The sequence below is a fragment of the Saccostrea cucullata genome, unplaced genomic scaffold, assembly GCF_032062105.1.
Source record: "Saccostrea cucullata isolate Sc308-1 unplaced genomic scaffold, CSIRO_AGI_Scuc_v1 ctg1655, whole genome shotgun sequence".
Taxonomy (NCBI): domain Eukaryota; kingdom Metazoa; phylum Mollusca; class Bivalvia; order Ostreida; family Ostreidae; genus Saccostrea; species Saccostrea cuccullata.
The window spans coordinates 87,926-102,949 of NW_026930901.1; the positions used below are offsets into that span (position 1 = coordinate 87,926).

The following is a 15,024-nucleotide window of genomic DNA, read 5'->3' on the forward strand; positions in this document are numbered from 1 at the left end:
ATTTGGTTCTTATTTTCAATGCAAAATCTCAGAGTGCCAAGTATAGGACAAAAAATGGTGGTGTGTCTATATGAGTGCGATATTCTCGAGAGGGATGTTCAACAAAATACAATCAACAAAATCGTTTCGAAGTGACCCCACCTCCGATGTTTTGGAGGTCCGTGTTTGCACTGCTCCTATTTTGTACTGTTTTATGGACTTTTGATCTTGAATACTGTTTGTTACCTCCATATTATTCATTAATCTGTAACAGGAGAGGGAAACAAATGTGTGGCAGGACCGGTGTAACGTTGAATTTTGACCCTGATTGAAAATTGACCCGGGGGTCATTTTTCAACGTTGAATAGTGAGACCAAAGGTGTTGAATTTAGACTCTAATCCGTTGAAAACTGAACCGGGTCGTGGAATTTTGATCATGAAACCGGTTCAAAATTCAACAGCATAAAAACACATATTTATGACATGGTTTTCACAACTGTGATTAGGAAGGGTGGGTCTAAGGATGCTTCCCCCTTTTTTGCAAAGATAGACATAAATATAGGCTTTGAACAATGTGAATTTGGTTTAGACCCCCCATTTCCACAGGCATGTAACAGTGTAGTCAAAGAAAGAAGAGTAAGTGTAATGCTTAAAAAAGAAAAGAAATTGGATCCCCCCCCCCCAAATGAAATTTTCGAGTTTGAACTTCTAGTTTGGACAATGGACACTTCTCACCATCTTTGATACCAACAATTAAAAAAGCACCGTCACTGCAACTTCATTTGTTCTAAACAACTAAAGAACAACTAAAAGGCGCATTCCTTTTCAAAGAAACGAAGAGAGAGAGAGGAGGGGGGGGGGTCCTAGAGTTTTGTCGTAGGCGAGGAATGGTGTCAAAACCCCCTGAAATATTGTGACAAAAAGCATATCTGTACACAAAATAAATAAACGAGACAAACAAACAAACGAGCAAACAAAAAGGGAAACTAGCCGGATTTGACACCATTCCCAGCCTACGACAAAAACTCGAGGACCCTCACTCTCTCTATCCCTTGGTTTCTTTAAAGAGGAATGCGCTTTTTAGTTGTTTTTTTTTAACAAATGAAGTTTTTTTTATTGTTGGTATCAAAGATGGCGAGAAGAGTAGTTTTTCTAGTACATCCCAGACTGTAAGCTTTGTACTCATTCTCAAGGTTACATGTATGCTCCGAGAACAATCATTTCTAAGCCTGAGACAGGCTCCTGACAGATAAGTTTGTTACACTGATTTCACCAACTTTGTTTAAAGTCAGCATTACTTGTACGTGTTATGGTCACTATATTGATCTTTTTTTACAAATATAACCTTTAATATATTGGATTCATTTTAACCAATGTCTTTCATTCTAATTTTGTTGCTATAAATTTTGTTACTTTTTACACTCAATTGACTAGATAGGATTTCCAGGATTTTATGCCTCTATTCATGATCGACGTTTTGTAGTTATTTATGGATGCTTTGGATTTTAGAAAGTATTGTTTAAAAATAAAGTTAACATGCTTGAAAATAACTAAAATCGTGTACTTATCAAAATGTACATATATACACGGGATGATAGGTTTATTTCTCTTATTCTTAAAAAGGGAAAAATTAAAACCAAAATATAAATATAGAGATACTGATGAATACCGTAAAGCACATCCCAGTTCAAAAAATGTTGAAACTCTGAGGTGGGGTCAATATTCAACAGGGTCAATTTTCAACTTGTTGGGATCATAGACATAAGAAAAAAATATCAAGCTGTTAAAAAATGACCCCGGGTATATATTCAACGACTTTTGGTCTCAATTTTCAACGTTGAAAAAACACCCTGGTTCAAAATTCAACATTGAAAAATGAACCCCGGGTCAATTTTCAACTCGGGTCAATATTCAACGTTACACCGGAACCCTACATTACTAGTCAGGTGCTCCACCGACTGAGCTATCCAGACCGATACCAACGGCCAAAATCATGATACATCCATGGCAAGTTGTTGAACTTTTGACTCAAGGATTCAGTCACTGAAATGTCATTAAAAATTTTTCGTGATCATTACTCAGCTGAAAATAATTTAAAAGAATTTATCTCAAATATTTAAAGCCTGATTTTATCCTTCCCGAGAAAAAATTAATATTTTAGAATTTCTTGTTTTAAAGAGCGACTGAGTAAATTGGTACAATTCTCAGGGGTCAATGGAAATTGCGATGTTTTTTAATATAAACAAGAAATCTATACACTGTCCCTTTGGCAACAAAAATATATAATAAATTACGGATATGCACGAGCGGTATCACAATTACATGAAGGTTATATTGGCTAGGTGCCAGACTTTCATGAAGAATATATTTATGAAATATAGAAGTGGCATCCTACTCACTCTGAAGTATCATTTTGTTTGATAGGAGTCAATGGTCGTGGGTAAGCAAATTTTTTATGGTTCGTGGGATATAATTTTGTTGTTAATTAAATTTTATTCTTATTTTCGGAAGATTCCGTGAATAGATATACATAAAAAAAAACGTTTGATGGGAAATAATTTCGTGAAAAGTGACCACGAATAGTTGTCCAACAGGAAAAGTAATGATTGAACATAATCCTAATGATAAAAATATCGTTCAATTGCCTTCTCCAGAATCAGGGTAAAATTATTTAGTCGGATGGTAAGTGGGAAAGTTTTTTTCTCCAGAAGATTTCAACATATTTATGGATGGGGGAAGAGGAATAAAAATAAATACTGATAAAGTGTCCTGGAATGTAAAAAAAATTGAGTCGGGCCTTTTTAGTCAATCTGTCAGGAGAGGGCAATCGAACATTTTTTTTACAGATGGTCTGATGGAAATATATTTGACAATACTTCTTATAATCTAATTACTTTCGAAATTTTTTAAGATTCTTACTTAAAACTGCAACTTAATTACTATTGCTAATTTTATGCTTTGAATCTTAAGTAGCAATGCTTGGATACAACCTCTGCCTGATTCTGTGTTCCGTGTTGACATGGACAAGGGCCACCCTCCTCCAGTCTTATTATACCGCGGATACCTTCTTAGATGACATACACATTTTTGATTCTCTTCTGTCGCTGCATGACTCTAACTCTCCAACTCAATGCTCCGCCATGTGTTGGGAGGACTGTTACTGTTTCGCCTACAACTCCAAGACAAAGACGTGCCATCTTTATTCTAAATCATGTGATTCGTTGGATTTGTTTTTAAACAGGGTGGAGGTATTTCGCAGCAGTAATGAAAGGTACATAACTTTGATAACAATAATATGCTAAGACTTAATTGCATGTTACAACGTAATTGCATGCATACGAAAGACTTATTTAGAGCTTTAATTAATTATCTATTTTAAAGTAATATTTTAATTCAATACACCATATTGTAAAGTTTAATTGGTAAATCAAATTTTATTCATTATATACATGTATAACAACTTTTTGGAATTTGATATAGTCGAGTTGATTATAATTATGTTAAATTAGTTATGACAAAAAGTATTCCGATGATGGATTTAAGTTCACGCATTCATGAAATGTATACCGGGTATATAATATATATATCACATATATCGTCGTACAAATAGACATTCTAATTTTGTTCGTGTACAATCCCGATCCAGAAAAAAAGTTCATTTTCAATCTACAAAGTTTTGTTATGTTACAATAAAATTCTATCATCTTAACAAACAACAATAAATAAAAGATTTAAAGTTACTGTAAACTGCTACATTTATTTTGTTTATAGGAGAAGGTTGGCTGTCGTATGGAACGCATAGTTACTTACATATAAAGACTAGCATCAACTGGTGGGATGCTAAGGTTAGAATTATATATCTCTTAAATCATTTCAGGCTTTGTCCTTTTTAAAAGGAAGAAGGGTACATGATTCTTGGTTCCATGAAACAAGAGAATAGATCTACCCTCTTCAGTTTAATTTTTCATAAAATTCATATACGTGTGCCATATTTTGAAAACTTGAAACAGGAGGGGGTTTAACACACAATTCCGTCAAATAACCAATGTGTCTGGCTTTTCTAGGAATATCATTGGTATAATTTGTCTCCTATAAATGTTCTCTCAATGTATTTTAGGAACATAGAAAAAGGATTAATCAATTGCTGTTATGAAACGTTTGAAAGTCACACACATACTCATGAAATTAAATGCAACGATTTCATACTGAGCCTACTGAAAATATGAATCCTCTTGTCTATTTCAGTATGAGTGTGAAAAGCTAGGGTCCTACTTGGTTACCATAGAAACGGAAGAAGAAAATTCATGGTTAACAGAAACCTTTCTGCCAGTCTTGGATCCTGGTACATTTTGTTTGTTTGTTTATCTGTCTGTTTGGTTGTTATAATGTATTAACGTATTTATTTGAATTTAATATTTTACATGTTTTATGCAGCAAAGAAAAATTAGTAATGGGTTAAACTTAAGGTATTTCAAATGTTAATTTATTCCCATTTGGCGCCTAGAATCAGCAATTTACATGAAAATAATATTTTACTTTTATTTTATGTAACTAAAATAAGACAATTTAGGTCCTTGGTGTGTTAATTTTTTGAATGATATGCAAACTTTCAGTTTTATTCTATTTTCTGGAAACATATAATTACACTCACCTTTACCTATAAATTAATAATTTTTGTAATTAAACACCGAAACGGCTGCACAAAAGTTCTTAATTCAGTGGTGGCCAAAGCCACTTCCAAAAAACATTGTTTTATCAAATATTGTGTATTTTTTTGGAATTAAAAGTGGGCAGGCCCCCTTCTAAGTCCGACAGTGCAATTACTCGTCAAGGACTCCTCTAGGAATACACAAGGTATACTTTGATTTCTGTAAACCATATTCAGATTTTATTTGCATATTAATTGTTGCAAATTAAAGTATTGGTATTGGACGATATTCAGTAGTAGGTTATATTATTCATGTGGATGCTATTCAGTGGGTAGTTGGATATTGGATGATAGTCAGTGATGTATTAGTTATGTAGATATTATTTAAAATTTTAAGACCTACATGTAGCAATCAAATATAACCTATCATAGTGTCGTATTCGGGTGACTGTTCCGTGCCGGATTTCGTGGATAGGTAAGTATTGAATAGTTTTCTATAGGAAATTTCACATTTTTTGGTGGACATGAATTTGTGAGTCTTACCTCGAAAACAACGAAACCTAAACCCGCGAAAATAAATTATTTCAGAATAACTAGTTCTAATCCACCATTGAATATCACTTTTAGTAACCACGGAAGCGTATTAGTGCCACGTGGACAGTTTATTTTTTTATTCTACATTTTAATATGCAAATTGTACACTTTATCTGTAAAACTTACTCTTTAATACTTCTTTTTCCACCATGGAAGAGTTATAATTCTTAGTGCGCTCTTTTGTGAAAAAGTCAGAGAATGTACAAATCACGCGAGATTTCTGGGACAAACGAAACATAAACATGTAAACAACACGTTGAATGTCGATGAACAAATCCTAACAAAGTGCATATGATATATTTTATTGTTGTGGACTTTATTTAAATCAAGAGTAGAGATGACGAGGATAATAATTTCCATCTTTTGGTGATCGTATGTATCTATTTATCGTAATGATACATTTAAAGTCAATACACATACCTCGGAAATGTCGTGTTTTTAATAATGGACGATAAAGTTAGGGTTTTCGCTCTTTTTCATATGTCTTTTAGTTCATCTGTTTTTTAGTTAGAATGACAAATGCACTAAACATTTAAAATTGGATTGATACTGGCATGTTTTGTATTATCCGCAATGCCATGCTGTCCCAGTCACACGACCAAACGCGCCTTTATTTCTGAAGAGTTCACTAATGGAAATACAACGTATTTGTAAATTTTACAATTTAATCTGTAAAATTTACACTTTAATCTGTAAAATTTACATATTAATCTGTAAATTTTACACTTTAAGGTGTATAATTTACACTTTAAATTGTAAAATTTACACATTTATCTGTTTAATTTAACATGTAGTTAATTTGGCAACTTTATACATCGTAAGTAACACATTTTAAAGCCAACGAACCATGAATTATGCATGATAAAATTCAATTCTGATTTTTTAAATAATAAATACTTAATGCAAGTAATAAACAAAGTAGTATGACTGATACAAGTAAGACTTTCTTAGAACATTAGTGAAGAACAAATCAAACACACATGCATATATATTCTCAATGAATATGATATTGATATCATCATACGCAAATTCGTTTAATGCGCTCAGCAGTTCAATTATTGAAAGCATTAATTGTATTACATTATACATGTATACTATTACCGACAACAATTAAATTACTTTTTGAATTGAAATTTTTAAATAATCATAAATTAGTAAAGTATATTCATATATAGATAATTAAAGTATATGAGTTTTCATAAATTTTGGAACAGCAAAGGAATTTATATCATTTGATTCAATGACGTTTCTTTATTGCAACCTTTCAAAAATGACAGTAATTTGAATGTTATATTTTATATCATCATGATCATAGAACCATAAACTTGCAATATCAATCTAAACTGCAAATGAGAAAAAAATCCTCGAGATATATATTTTTATTTTTCATCCCACTATAGTTCAACTAAAGAAATTTACTGAATTGAAAGCAGATTCTCGATATTTTGCTGGGGGAAAATTAATAGGCCCATGAGTAAATCGCACATCCTTATTTATCATATAAACATGTACATGTAAAAAAAAAAATAAAGAATATGCAGACAAGTGTGAACATCTCAGTTTTATCCATTTTTCAATGTCATAGGTATAACATCACGAAACGACCGTTTCATTATAACAGAATACAGTGCAGGTTGTTCAGATTAAAATGTGTAAAATTAACAGATTCAAGTGTGTAAATTTTACAAATTAAAGTGTAAAATTTACAGAATAAAGTGTAAATTTTTCAGATAAAGTGTACAATTTACAGAATAGAGTGTAAATTGTACAGAATAGAGTGTAAATTGTACTAATAAAGTTTAAATTTTACAGATTAAAGTGTAAAAATTACAGAAAAAATATGGAAATTGTACAGATGAAATTGTACAAATTTACAGAATAAAGTGTAAACTTTACAGGTTAAAGTGCATAATTGTCAGATTTAAGTATAGAAATAAATTTAAAAAAAAAATAAATGTCCAAGTGGCACTATTACGCTTCCTTAATTATCATATTATTTAACGTCAGTTCACATTTTTCAGCTGGATGTAACACTTGGTGGGATTGTTGTTCACATTGGATAGGTGCAAACGATATTGACAAGGAGAACCTATTTGTCTGGACAGAAAACAACAATAACGTCACTTCCTTTTCTAATTGGCACCCCGAGGAACCTGATGACGTTGGCGAACAGGACTGTGTACAAATGTGTCGTGGCGGGATTTGGGGAACAACCTTATGCCACGAGATGTATTCATACATATGTGAAAAAGACTGAAAAATATTACAAATTGTATAAATAGTCATAAGGTCAACAATTATCAGGCAAACCATAAAATAGTGCAGAAACATGTCAGTAAAACTGCTATTTGGTACTTGTGTATTTATTTTTACCTAATAAAAAGAATTGTAAAGGAAATAAATATTGTAATTAATGTATTCTAACAAGTCACTTAGTAACATGTCCTTAAATACCGCCACCCCACCAACGGCTTGAAAATTGAGAGAGTATGTAGAATAAAATTTAATACTATCATTCCAAAAACAGCGTGTCACTTTGCTTGATCGACCATAGTAAACTTTCACGAATTGATTACATGTACCATATCATCCATCGATTGGATGTTTGATTTTAATGAAACCAATGCTACTCGCATATGAAACACAGAATCTAACAATACCTGAAAACACTGACCAATGGTTTTGAATGATTGTTTCCAACGCGGCATTTGTACCCGTAGTCACCAGCAACATGTGGTCAGTCAAAGAATGTTTACTGTCCTGAAATGTATGAGAACATTTTAAGCATGAAATAAGTAAAGCTACACTTTGAAAAAAATTATGTATATGGCGATCAATCCCATCATTATAAGGATTAAAACTTGCTTTTCCCATTCATATGTGATTGCTGTTTACTGCATTATCGTGAACAATCATTCAATGCGATTGGTCAATATTGTAAGTGGTAGCGCTGAGTACTGTATTTCATTTGCAAAGTAGTTTTGTTTTCATTGAAATCAAACAACCAATTGATAAGTAATATGGTAATCAACATGTAAAACTTTAACACGCTCGATCAAGCAAAGTTACACGCTGTTATTAGAATGATATTCATACTATCAAAGATGCTTTATTTCAGAATTTCATTGAGTATCTCCAATTTCAATTCTTTCATCTGACACTTATTACGAGTCTCCCAAAGCCAGACATGGCCCTTGCCATTATAAACATATCGGGGGCGGGTAATCGCATCTTCTTGGGCCTTCCCGACAAGCGGAAAAACGACCTCGAATATACTAGGTAGACGCCATGACAACCCCCCTTTTCCACGATCTTTGAAATAAATGCATGGAGAATTTTTATCTGCGGAATGTGGAGTTAAACTTTATTCAGTGTAATGCTATTACCTAAAAGTACTATAGAAGGGACTTCTAACTTCGTCTATCCTATATTTGAATAAACAGGAAATGTATAAATTTGTAACATTCGGTGATGTTAATACAATCGAGGAAAGACCCGAGATGATGCGATTGCGGAGGCGGGGTATCATTTAGTGAGCTCATTGCTCACAATAACGTTATTTTCGACTTAGAGTTTCTGGACAAAATTAGATTCGATTCCATGAAGTTTTAATGTTAATGTAATGTATGGCTTTGTTTCCCAAGATGTATAACAGTTTTGAATTCATTACCTAATATATTTCTTGATTTAATAAGATGATGTCCTACATAAAAAGCATATTTTGATTTAATTATGGAGAAATGTTATTTTTTATGCCCCGTAATCGAAGGTTCGGGGTTTTATATTTTTTGTCCCCATCGTCCGTCTGTTTTCCTCTCTGTTTATCTGTATGTCTGTTAATCTGTTTTTCTGTTTTAACCTTGTCCTTACTTTATGACTGGACTGTACTATTGGTTTTGTATTTAAAAGGTGTATTGCTTATTACAAGACCTTCCTTTGGGTACCACCAAATTTGACCTCTTGAACCTGGATTTAAAACCATTTGTTCAATAAATACCAATTTCAACATCACTCAGAACTCAATAATTAAAATATCTTAGTTTAGATTCTGAGTGTTATGATGTTTGAAGCATTGTGAAACATAACGAATTGTCATTAATAACTCATCTGATACATTAAATACTTATTGACGGAACAGCCAACCGTTTGTTTTGTTAACATATTTTATTAATTAGTATTATCATGCTCAGTGAATATTGTCAGCATCAAAGAAAAAAATCATGAGTTATTAATCAAGCTTAATGTTTGTTAACAAATCTCTAACATTGTTATTAATAATGCAATAGTATGATCATTGCTGTTAAAATGACGCGGTAATGGATCGCCGGGGAGCTCCTACCAAAAAACTACTAAAGTTAAATGTAATTAACTATAAACTATAGTTAGTTTATACAAACTGAAGTAAGCTGAAGCTAACCGTAGATAATCAAAGTTTTCAAGATACATGTATTTAAATCAAATTATTTTTACTATGAATTCCAGATAGATATATTTTATTTTCTGAACATCCTAGAGGTAATTTTCTGAAATTTAAATGAACTTTTTCTTTTATATTTACATAATTTATCAAACAATTACATCATTGGTATATAATATGTATTAAAGAACTCTTTATCTTCAAAATAAGTTTTTGAGTAAAGCTTCAAAGTAAATCAAAATATCAGAGTATTTACTATAGTTAACTGTACTAATTTTTTGTTGTACGAGGGAGGGGTATTATAATCCGTGTGTCACCTGATCCCACTGAAGTCCAAATGTGTCTTGTTTATAGCGCCTAGACAGAAGTTTGTAAGGTTTACGTATCGTCAAAGGAAGTGGTCAATTTCATGGAATTTAAAAAGGTACCTAGAAGTCACAGAATTCGAAGTGTTTAAAACCTTGGAGTTGAACGTTTCAAGTTGCCGTTTTAATATACAGGTTGAAACATTATCTTAGTATTAAAATGGAATCTGCATTTTGGTAGATTACAGCAAATATAGAGTTGTCATTATACAGTATCATATCATTAAACCATGTTTTCAAACTTATTGCTTAATTCAGAATTCAATCATAAATATGTAAATTACTGTGAAATCACTAATTTTGGTTGGGGTTTAATTTTCCATGTTTTCACGCTATGAAGAGACCAACGAGTTCATGCCCACCGAAATGTAAAATATCATATACATTTATTACTTAAAGCCGCTTGGTCCGATTCTAATTGCTAAAAAAAGATATTCGTTTTTCTTCTTGAAAAATAATTGTCCATAAATTATTTCAACTTTTGTCAAATTATATCCCCAGAGTCTTTTTCTTTTTAAAGATATCAAAATTCAAAAGGTAAAAAAATAATTTTTGTTAAGTCACACAAAAAATAATCCTTTGTTTACATTGCGTGAAATCACCTTCGAAAAATTAAATTTATCGCTTACATGTATAACTCATGAAGAACAAACCCGAGCATTTTTTCCAAAACAAAGTGTACTCGGGCAATATTCTAGCCCTCGTTACTAAACTCCTTTTTTAAAAAATCTTTAAAAATATCTGATTTTCCTTTATTCTGTACATATGCATATTAATATAAAAATTACTATTGATTATATTCAGTTAATTTCTTAATTTTTAAAAGATATATCATGACTTAGGATTCTACTAATGGAAAAAAAATACTTGGGTTTGAATTCTCTTCATAATTAGATATAAGCGATAAATGTATTTTTTTCAAAGGTAACTTCAAAACAGATCTTAACTTCCCGTCAGGAACTGCTGTTTGTCAACAAGGTTTTTGGTCTATGTTTTCCATGTAAGGATTGTTGTAATAAACTATTAAATCAATCTTATAATTAATTTTTAATTATTATCTATGTAATGACATACTTTAATTGTTTAAGATAATATGTGCCTGTTTCGGATGAAGCGGCTTTAAGACTTCTTTATCCCCGAAATCAAATCCCTATAAATCCATTTTTCTCAATTCACGAAAATTCGACATCACGAAAATAGGATTTTACAAATGTTATAAAGGATTAAATCAACAAAATGTCATAAACTATTTTCCCTGAAGGTTATTCAGCTAAAAATACTTTAGATTTAATTTTCAAAATCGAGAGCATGATTTAATAGATCGCTTTAAGCCTTAAAAATAAAATACGAAGACTTTCAAATCAATTCCAAGCTTTTTTAATCGACTGAGTCTATGGGTATAATTCTCAGAGGTTTCAGAAGTTGCCACAACTTTTTCAAGAAAATCAATGCAAATGCTTTTGCAATCATCATTAAGTGTTTTTTTTTTTTTTTTTTTTTTTTTTTTTGCTTTAGATTATACATGTATCATATTTCATTGTTAATCGGCTGAATAACAATGGTAAACTTCAAAAAGATTTTTTAAAAAAAGGAATTCTTCAACTTCTAGAGACATATAAGAAGTAAAGCTAAAAACGAAGACAAAACGGGATTTAGGATATATATGGTATCGTACAAATAGAGAGGATATCATGCAGGCACTTAGGATACATATATGTATATAAATTTTGTTCGCAATGCTGCAATTGGTGGATGACTAAAAAGAAGTTCAGATTTATAAATAGAGCTTAATGTCATGCTTTAAATCTTCAGAGCTGTCACTATGTTAGGATGCACCATCTATCTGATGTTGTACTCTGTGTTGACTACGACAGATGCCATTAACTTTCAGTCTCAATATTTCGCGGACACTTACTTAGATGACGTTGTATTCTATGATTCTCTCCTGTCGGTGCACCATTCTGACTCTCTCACGCTGTGTTTCGCCATGTGTGGCCAGAATTGTAATTGCCTTGGCTACAATGGTAAAAGAAAGAAGTGTCCTCTATATAAATCATGTGATTCTGTGAATATTACTGATTACGAAACTGGGTGGAGGTATTACAATTCAATTTTGGAAGGTACGAAACATTTCCTCAAAAATAATATTATAGCAATATCCTTAATACACTTGATACACACAGAAGCATGCCTGGATTGTTATATATTTTTTACCTATTTAGGTCTAAAAATGATTAGAGAATGCACATATAGTTATATAGTATTTCTAAAATATAAAGAAATTATAAACTGTTTTATAATGTTTAAGATTCCACCTATCTTCAACCAACCTTATTGATCTATACAGATTTGCGTAACTTAAAATCCAATTAGAGAGGCTCATGGTAAGAATATTAAAAATCTTTGCGATTAAACTTATTCAATGAACATATAAAACATGACTTATGTTGTAATTTTCATGATCATTTAAAAAAAAAATGTTTAAGAGCACTGTCCAATTTGCACCGTTATAATGTTTATACGAGGGTCATTCAAAATTTCGTAGACTTTTGTCCTAACTTTTTTATTTAACGTCATATTAGATCCAAATTTGATACACATATTTTAGAAGAAATTCGAATTATTTGAGTAAAAAAATTGGAATATATCTTCATATTTATAAAAATTATCAAAGATTTAGAACAGCAAACATAGGATTACAGAGCAACGTCAAAATTGAGTAAAACAGCAAACAGAGGATCACAGAGCAACGTCAAAATTGAGTAAAACAGCAAACATAGGATCACAGAGCAACGTCAAAATTGAGTAAAACAGCAAACATAGGATCACAGAGCAACGTCAAAATTGAGTCATTTACTATTTTTCACTTTATAATATCTATAACCATACCACTAATAAATGGAGCTAACACGAAATAAAATTTACATGTTCAAATTAAGTCTTCCTGCATTACTTAAAATGCTATCAGATAATGTAATATACATCGCTCCCTTTAAAAGATACCAGTTTTATATACATATAGATTTGATTTAAAGGTACTTGGACACAGATTTAAAGTTAATATTTTCTCTTTAATATTACGACTTATATATTTAAATTACATTTCACACAAAAATTGATTAGAAATCTTATTTCATTTAAAAGTTATTAGAATTTTAATTTTTTTTTTGAGGGTTTGATTGACACATCCATGCACTTTCACAAATATTAACTTTATTCTTAATCCTTAAGAAAAGTGACAATCTTGTTGTGTATATCCAAGTACCTTTAAAAAGGCAAATTTTGCTTTGCTTTTGGGAAACTTCTTTAACAGACTTTTGCATTTGTATAAAATGGAAAATACAATTTTTGAGTGTAGCGAGTTTGAATCATATGATGGATGGTCTGCAAAGAAACGGGTTATAGTTTAAAATTTTGTCAAAAGAGTAAGGAGAATCATTAAACGTGATGTGCGCTTCACTGTTGCGGAACTCATAGAGTTACGCGGTAAAGAATGTGAAAATACTGACAACCTAGTTCATGCTATTTGTACAGTTGTTAGCAAACTAGGTGTTGAGTTTTATGGATACATTTTTATGAATGGAGAAGACGCTACAAACAGTGTATAAAATTAAAAAGCAGACTAAATTTGAGACTTTTTCTCGACGACGTTGTTTTTGACGTTACATTGTTGGATAACCGTGCTCCGTTGTAACAAATTATAGTGCTGGGTATCGCGACGGAAAAATCATATTGTGATACATTGCAATATTATATTTTATATTGCAATATATCACAATATAAATATTTAATATTTTTACACGCCCGTCTTAAGACGGGACGTATTATGTTATAGGCTTCGTGTCCGTCCGTCTGTCCGTCTGTCTGTCTGATAGCTTTTTCGTTTCCGGCTCATAACTTTAATACTACTAGGCCTAGGATTATCAAACTTTGTCATCTGATGCATCTTGGGTAGAAGATGTGTCGCGCACAAAAAGTAGGTCGCTCTGACCTTTAATTAAGAAGTTATAGCCAAATATGGAAAAATCCTTTCCGGCCCATAACTAGAAAACCATAAGACCTACAATCATCAAACTTGCCCAGTTTATGCATCTTAGGTAAAAGGTGTGTCGCGACCTATTTCAAGGTCACTGTGACCTTTAATTTAAGTGATTTTTTTTAAAAAAAAATGTGTCTTATTGCTATTCATTTACACATTCCAAATAATGTAAGAGTATTGCACTGTTCTTATTAAAAAAGTGTTAAATCAAGAAAATACTTATTTTTTCTAAGCATATACTTGACAGCAATCTATAACAAATATAATGTATGTCAGAGAAATCCTGCCTCTCCCATGAGTGTAATTATCAAGCACTGGTCAAGAAGAATTTTGATAACAGAAAATTGCATGTCAAATTAGAGAGAAATTAATGCGTTTGAGTGCGAGGAGCCAACTGACAGAGCATTGCTGTTATCTATATCCCTTGAGTATTGGGCAAATGGGTAAGCCTGTTTGATTAAAAATAGCTTTTGTTGACTAGCTTAAGTTTTAAAATGAATTTGATGAAAAGTAATTAAAACTAATTTGATTTGCATAATAGACTAATCTGATATTATGTAATATTATTAATTTAAAAACTAATTTTATGGGGTGGGATGGAATCGGCATGTCCATATGAATTACATATTAAAACCTGTCGGACATTAAATCTCAACCAAAAAAAATTTGTTTTTAAAAAAAAATTATAGTAGATAGTGCAGACCCATTCATCTCTTGGTAGTAAAGAGTAGACAAGCATTCAGTTAAAGATTAATTAATGAGTTCAATGTTAGAAGGCTAGCTGTCTCAGTCGCTCTGATTAAGCTGTACCCTTTGGGGATTAGACAGAGGAACTGTTGGTCATTTGATGGCCAGCCTTTTCTTTTCAAAATTAATTTGGTATAGATTAAGTTGTTAAGACTAATTTGATGATGGGCATTTGACAAGGTCTAACACAACCAGCACAGAAATCTATCGGTGATGTAATATTTATTATAATTGA

General features: G+C 31.5%; 1 long non-coding RNA gene across 1 annotated transcript; it reads left to right on the forward strand.

Moving 5' to 3' along the window:
• The first annotated feature begins 3,745 nt into the window (after positions 1 to 3,745).
• On the forward strand, positions 3,746 to 7,424 carry LOC134230504 (uncharacterized). Its single transcript, XR_009984363.1, has 3 exons — positions 3,746 to 3,824; positions 4,225 to 4,321; positions 7,243 to 7,424. It is a non-coding gene; the product is annotated as an uncharacterized LOC134230504 (long non-coding RNA).
• Positions 7,425 to 15,024: the final 7,600 nt, after the last annotated feature.